Source organism: Schistocerca cancellata, chromosome 2 (assembly GCF_023864275.1).
Source record: "Schistocerca cancellata isolate TAMUIC-IGC-003103 chromosome 2, iqSchCanc2.1, whole genome shotgun sequence".
In the NCBI taxonomy this organism is placed as follows: Eukaryota; Metazoa; Arthropoda; class Insecta; order Orthoptera; family Acrididae; genus Schistocerca; species Schistocerca cancellata.
In genome coordinates this window covers 653,112,954-653,120,032 of record NC_064627.1, presented here as the reverse complement: position 1 = coordinate 653,120,032, position 7,079 = coordinate 653,112,954, and the positions used below count along the sequence as shown (strand labels likewise).

General features: G+C 44.0%; 1 non-coding gene and 1 pseudogene across 1 annotated transcript; one reads left to right on the top strand and one right to left on the bottom strand.

The window, feature by feature from the left end:
- Window positions 1-1,712: 1,712 nt before the first annotated feature.
- LOC126163630 (5S ribosomal RNA) lies at window positions 1,713-1,830 on the bottom strand (annotated as a pseudogene).
- Window positions 1,831-6,317: 4,487 nt separating this feature from the next.
- Trnay-gua (transfer RNA tyrosine (anticodon GUA)) lies at window positions 6,318-6,407 on the top strand. Its single transcript is given in 2 exon segments — window positions 6,318-6,354; window positions 6,372-6,407. It is a non-coding gene; the product is annotated as a tRNA-Tyr (tRNA).
- Window positions 6,408-7,079: the final 672 nt, after the last annotated feature.

Genomic DNA, 7,079 nt, shown 5'->3' with positions numbered 1-7,079 from the left:
CTCTCTCTCTCTCTCTTGCTCTCTCTCCCTCCGTCCCACCTTCCCTCCCTCCGTCCTTCTCACACACTACATCGTATGCATAATAAGTCAAATAACGGTGAGCACAAATGGCAAGGTAGAGCTGATTGATAAGAGGGTGCCGGCCTGTGTGACCGTGCGGTTCTAGGCGCTTCAGTCTGGAACCGCGTAACCGCTACGGTCGTAGGTTCGAATCCTGCCTCGGGCATGGATGATTGTGATGTCCTTAGGTTAGTTAGGTTTAAGTAGTTCTAAGTTCTAGGGGACTGGTGACCACAGATGTTAAGTCCCATAGTGCTCAGAGCCATTTAGCCATTTTTGTTTAAAATGATAGAAACGAAGATATTATTCCAGTAAACCAAGAAACAGGGAATACGACGCAGAGAAAGAAAGTCAAACAAAATGAAATATTTGTATGCACAAGAGATTTAGAGATTAGAAAAAAGAAATCTGAAGTGACTGTAAAAGACGTACAATAGGTAACAAAAACTGAAGTCGTATGTGAATTTTAGCAGTACAGATCTAGGTTTTCCAGAACTGAGTAAGGCTAATGTCAGGATTCACGAGTAGCAACACATTCACACAAAATTTCCACCTGATCAAGGAAATGTTTATTTGTTATAGATCAAGTCACGGAACACTTAAGTTTATTTGTCGGGTAATTAATTTTGGTCGACGATGACCATCTTCAGACCTAAAGGTAATAAACACAGAGGTAGCGCGATGTACAATATTTCCAAATTACATAAAATAAAGAGTTGAGAATTATTATTAGCAAACACGAGAACCTATGTGCACGTGAGTGTCATTGCGAATATAGATTGTACAATTACAAAGTAGTAAATTAAGGACTATGGACATCGTTACACCATACACACCTACATTTTAAGGACACGACGCGATGGGTGACGTGCCTACATTCTGGCACGTTAGATGTCACTGCTGCATGTCAGTTCACGTAATTTCAAAAAAATATTCTTTTTAATTAACTGTAAAAAATCTTTCCCACAGAACTTGGCGCAAATATTTTTCAAAACACAGATGATTGTGTTCATACATTATGTAATAAAATATAGCGACGAAAGCAGCTTTATTAAAAATATAACTGCGCTACAATATTACATAGCGTCATTATCATAATCCTCCAGCCATGTCCCGACAAACCGGCTCCGCCAGCCATGACACGACAAACCGGCTCTCAGAATATTATTGGACATAATCAACGCTATTGTCCTACAGATTTTACTCATAAGCCACAGTCAAAAAATTGTGGCAAAGAGGACTTAATTAAAAATATAATATTATGTTACAAAAATATGCAATACAAGTGTAAAAGGCGTTCGAATTATTAAACAACTTGTCTGCAGTTCACCAATAAAACAGAACAAATATGTTTTATCGGACAAACTGTGTCCGCACAGTCCGCCCACTAATGGGATGCACATAGGCCGGCTCACAAATACATGCGGCGAAATGTAAAACAATTGTCATTGCACTCCGTCTTCAGGCCACAAGTGGCCCATCGGGACCTTCCGACCGCTGTGTCATCCTCAGCTGAGGATGCGGATAGGAGGGGCGTGTGGTCAGCACACCGCTCTCCCGGTCGTTATGATGGTTTTCTTTGACCGGAGCCGCTACTATTCGGTCGAGTAGCTCCTCAATTGGCATCACGAGGCTGAGTGCATCCCGACAAATGGAAACAGCACATGGCAGCCTGGATGGTCACCCATCCAAGTGCCGGCTACGCCCGACAGCGCTTAACTTCGGTGATCGCACGGGAACCGGTGTATCCACTGCGGCAAGGCCGTCGCCTAATTGTCATTGGAGACCTACTATTTATTCAGATGATAGGGTTTGTTGGATCAGAATTGACGGATGGATTACGTGGCGCCGGTTTGTGCGCTTGGAGGAAGGCTTTTTTGGTCTGTTTCATTAGCTAGCTGTAGATTTTGTTTTAATGATCAATTGCATTGTACAATGATGCTATGTAATTTTGTAACACAGTATTATTTTTAATAAAGCCTCTTTCCTCGTTGCATTTTATTACACATTACATCAGCACAGTCATCTGCGTTTCGACATCGTTCGTGATGAATTTTGCGGGGAAGATTTTGTACAGTTACTTAAAAAGAATATTTCTTTGAAGTGATGTGAATCGACGTGCAGCAGCGACATTCAGTACGCCAGAATGCAGGCACGTCATTCGTCGCTGCGCGACAGTATGCGCCGTTTCTTTCAGGTGTCAATATGTACAAGAAGTGAGAAAATGCATGGGATAGCGAGTGCACATATACAGGTGGGAGGTATTATCACGTACAAAAGATATAAAAGGGCAGTGCATTGGCGGAACTGTCACTTGTACTCAGGAGATTCCAAAGAAAAGGTTTCCGAAGTGTTTATGGCCTTACGACGAAATTAAGACATTGATCGCGGAATTTTAGTTGGAGCTAGACGCTTTGAACATTCAGTTTCGGAAATCGTGAGGGAATTCAACATTTCGTGATCCACAGTGTCAAGAGTATGCTGAGCATATCAAATTTCAGGCGTTACCTCTCACCGTGGACAACGTGGTATCCGACGGCCTTCAGTTAACGACCGAGAGCAGGGGCGTTTGCGTAGAATTGTCAATGCTTAACAGACAAGCGACAAGGCGTGAAATCATGTGGGACTTACGACGAACGTATCCGTGAGAACTGTGGGGTGACATTTGGCATTAATGTGATATGGCAGCAGACGCCAGACGCGAGTGCCTTTGCTAACAGCCCGACATAGGCTGGAGCGCCTCTCCTAAACTCGTGACCATACCGGTTGGACCCTAGACGACTGGAAAAACGTGGCCGGGTCAGACGAGTCCCGATTTCAGTTGGTAATAGCTAATGGCAGGCTTCGAGTACGGCGCTGACCCCATGAAGTCATCGACTCAGGTTGTCTACAAAGCACTGTGCAAGCTGGTGGTGGCTGTCTTTACATGGAATTGACTGGATCCTTTGGTCCAACTGAACCGATCATGGACTGTGAATTATATTCAGCTACTTGGAGACTGTTTGCAGTCATTCATAGATTTCATGTTTCCAAACAACGACGGAATTTTTATAGATGACAGTGCGCCTTGTCACCGGGCCACAGTGGTTCGCGACTGGTTTGAAGAATATTCTGGACAATTCGGGGGAATGATTTGGCCACTCTGAGCGCCCGACATGAATCCCATAGAATATTTATAGGACATAATCGAGAGAGCAGTTCGTGCACAAAATTCTGCGCCGGTAATACTTCCGTAATTATGGACAGCTGTATGGGCAGTATGGCTCAGTATTTCTCCAGGGGACTTCTAACAACTTGTCGAGTCCATGCCACGTCGAGTTGCTGCACTGCGCCGGCCAAAAGAAGGTCCGATACGACATTAGGAGGTATCCCACGACTTTTGTCACGCTAGTGTACGGTATAACGATGCCCGTGGTACTTAACATTTATGATTTTTGTAATGAAGGTTGCATAGGTGATTAATGTGCTGTATCACCTGTATGAGCAACGACACGAATTCTCACGTACGGGAATGTTGTCATGTTTGCTCATGATTTCTAATTCTGTATTTTATGTAATTTGGGGATATTGTACAACAGGCTACCTCTAATTGTTTATTATTTTTAGGTCTGAAGACGGTCATCGTTTATCGAAATCAATTGCACCTGATTAATAAACTTTTGTGGTCCGTGGTGGTATTTATAATAAAATAATATCAGGTGGTTCCTTTTGAAACTTCGAAAGGGCACGGCCGATTTCTCCCCCCATCCTTCCCCAGTAAGAGTTTGTGTCCATCTCTAATGACATTGTCGTCGACGGGAAGTTAAACCTTCGTTCACGGATCACTTGACCATGAACTAGACTTTTTTTAAATTGGGAATCGTGTGCACAACGACGGTATTATTCTAAATATATTTTGAGTAAATGGCAGCATGAGACGTAAACAACGAAAACTTATATTTTACACATCGATTTCGGTCACTGTGTGACCATCTTCGGTGCAAAATTATTCGAACCTTGTAGGCCCATATCATACACTACTGGCCATTAAATTTGCTACGCCAAGAAGAAATGCAGATGATAAACGGGTATTCATTGGACAAATGTATTATACTAGAACTGACATGTGATTACTTTTTCACGCAATTTGGGTGCATAGGTCCGGAGAAATCAGTACCCAGAACAACCACCTCTGGCCGCAATAACGGCCTTGATACGCCTGGGCATTGAGTCAAACACAGCTTGGATGGCGTGTACAGGTACAGCTGCCCATGCAGCTTCAACACGATACCACAGTTCATCAAGAGTAGTGACTGGCGTATTCTGATGAGCCAGTTGCTCGGCCATCATTGACCAGTGACCAGACGTTTTCAGTTGATGAGAGGTCTGGAGAATGTGCTGACCAGGGCAGCAGTCGAACATTTTCTGTATCCAGAAAGGCCCGCACAGGACCTGCAACATACGGTCATGCATTATCCTGCTGAAATGTAGGGTTTCGCAGGGATCGAATGAAGGGTAGAGCCACGGGTCGTAACACATCTGAAATGTAACGTCCACTGTTCGAAGTGCCGTCAACGCGAACAAGAGGTGACCGAGACCTGTAACCAATGGCAACCCATACCATCAGGCCGGGTGATACGCCAGTATGGCGATGACGAATACACGCTTCCAATGTGCGTTCACCGCGATGTCGCCAAACACGAATGCGACCATCATGATGCTGTAAACAGAACCTGGATTCGTCCGAAAAAATAACGTTTTGTCATTCGTGCACCCAGGTTCGTCGTTGAGTACACCATCGCAGGCGCTCCTGTCTGTGATGCAGCATCAAGGGTAACCGCAGCCATGGTCTCTGAGCTGATAGTACCTGCTGCTGCAAATGACGTCGAATTGTTCGTGCAGATGGTTGTTGTCTTGCAAACGTCCCCATCTGTTGACTCAGGGATCGAGACGTGGCTGCACGATCCGTTACAGCCATGCGGATAAGATGACTGTCATCTCGACTGCCAGTGATACGAAACCGTTGGCATCCAGCACGGCGTTCCGTATTACCCTCCTGAACCTACCGATTCCATATTCTGCTAACAGTCATTGGATCTCGACCAACGCGAGCAGCAACGTCGCGATACGATAAACCGCAGCCGCGATAGGCAACAATCCAACCTTTATCAAAGTCGGAAACGTGATGGTACGCATTTCTCCTCCTTACACGAGGCATCACAACAACGTTTCACCAGGCAACGCCGATCAACTGCTGTTTGTATATGAGAAATCGATTGGAAACTTTTCTCATGTCAGCACGTTGTAGGTGTCACCACCGGCGCCAACTTTGTGTGAATGTTCCGAATAGCTAATCATTTGCATATCCTGTCGGTTAAATTTCTCGTCTGTAGCACATCATCTTCGTGGTGTAGCAGTTTTAATGGCCAGTAGTGTAATAACACAACATTTTCTAAGAGGTGTAACACGAACTGTGATGATTACTTCCAACGGATACATTCACTTTTGCTGCATACAATAATTTTTAAGTTTACAGAAGAGCCTATCTTGTAACACTAGCAGTTAACCTTTGCAGTTGCCGGCCGGAGTGGCCGAGCGGTTAAAGGCGCTCCAGTCTGGAGCCGCACGACCGCTACGGTCGCAGGTTCGAATCCTGCCTCGGGCATGGATGTGTGTGATGTCCTTAGGTTAGTTAGGTTTAAGTAGTTCTAAGTTCTAGGGGACTTATGACCACAGCAATTGAGTCCCATAGTGCTCAGAGCCATTTGAGCCTTTGCAGTTGCCGATGCAACGTACATTGGTACGCTGGATCGGCAACTGCTAATGATACGTGCTAAGGTTAACTGCTGAGATTACAACATAGGCTATTCTGCAAATTTAAAAATTATTGTGTGCAGTAAAAGAGAAGGTATCTGTTGGAAGTAATCATCACAGTTAGTGTTACACCTCATAGAAAATGTGCTATTATGATATAAGCCTACAAGGTTCAGATAATTTGCACTGAAGATGGACACGTAGTTGCCGAAATCGATCTGCAAAATAAAGGATTTCAGTGATTACGACCGATGCAGCCCTTTATCCAAAATATATAAGTACCAGTTTTGTATCTTTGCCATGAGTAAGTGATGTCGGAATGTGACAAGCGCCTAAGAGACCTCTGGCTGCGTGCTCCGCAGTGCGTGAACGACAGATTACGTAACGATGCTGTGGCCGCCGACCTCTGCGCTATATAATCACTTTCTCTTAAATCCGCCGCGAACGAGAACCAGGTCTGTAGTCCTTCGGTAGCTCAGTTGGTAGAGCGGTGGACTGTAGTGGTACACTTCACAGATATCCATAGGTCGCTGGTTCAAATCCGGCCCGAAGGAGTATTTATTTTATAACTTCGCAATACTTTAGAGCTATTGACAATTTTCTGAATCGATATTGATGCAGAAAGTGATCAATGTTAGGTGGAATTACTTATAGCTCTCTGTGTCCAGTTCTTCGTTAGTATTTACAGTGCTGTTATACTACTGACTTTTTCATATCTTTATTGCTATTCGTGTAGATAGCTGTAAAGAGATTACCGAAATTTCGAAAGATAGGACAGTTAGGCAACAGTGTTGTTCACATGTCATATGAAACAGATGGGATAAAAGTTCAGTTACTTGTTGGCTCAAACTAGGTTATCGCGTGGACTGGACTGTTACAAATTAAAACTACTTCACACCATCAATTACGCCCATAGTTTTACGGTTCGAGAGGAAATACAAATTAGTGTATTTGGGGAACAACGACTTTTGGAAAATCTGTTGTCTGTAACAGTGTGCTAGATAAATAACTGCGAGGAAGAATTGCAGTACTTCGATCATTTTGCAGACAGCTCCGGTTTTTCAAGAGTAGATGGCAGCAGCTTTTTCCAGTGGGTAATGTCTGCTGGACTATGACGAAATGACTAAATGGTTATGAGTACCTTCATTGTAAGTGCTCCCGTTCTGCTATCGAATATATACTGGTTTGCAAAACTTAAGGACGAAAGTAGCTTTCGCATGATGTGT